This window comes from Grammomys surdaster, unplaced genomic scaffold, assembly GCF_004785775.1.
Source record: "Grammomys surdaster isolate TR1022 unplaced genomic scaffold, NIH_TR_1.0 185, whole genome shotgun sequence".
Lineage (NCBI taxonomy): Eukaryota > Metazoa > Chordata > Mammalia > Rodentia > Muridae > Grammomys > Grammomys surdaster.
The window spans coordinates 14,527,869-14,528,225 of NW_021604630.1; positions in this window are offsets into that span (position 1 = coordinate 14,527,869).

Genomic DNA, 357 nt, shown 5'->3' on the forward strand with positions numbered 1-357 from the left:
AGGATGTATCTGGAATTTCAGAGTTTTACTTAGTGCAGTAACTAAAAGTTGCCTTGTCCAAAGTGGAACTCATCTTTTCCTCTGTCTCTGTATACTTGGAGAAAGTCACAACATTATGAATTGCACAGTTGTGTACTGTCATTATAACCCCTCCACTTTCTGTACACTCATCGAACTGATGATCATTAACTATTTCAGCTTATTTCTCTTCATTTCATCATAATGCCCCAACTAGATAATTGAAAGTGTATCAGAAATGGTCTCGCTCTCTGTATCACGCTGTATCTCTGTGACTCTCTATCAATGCCTCTCTCTCTCTCTCTCTCTCTCTCTCTCTCTCTCTCTCTCTCTCTCTCT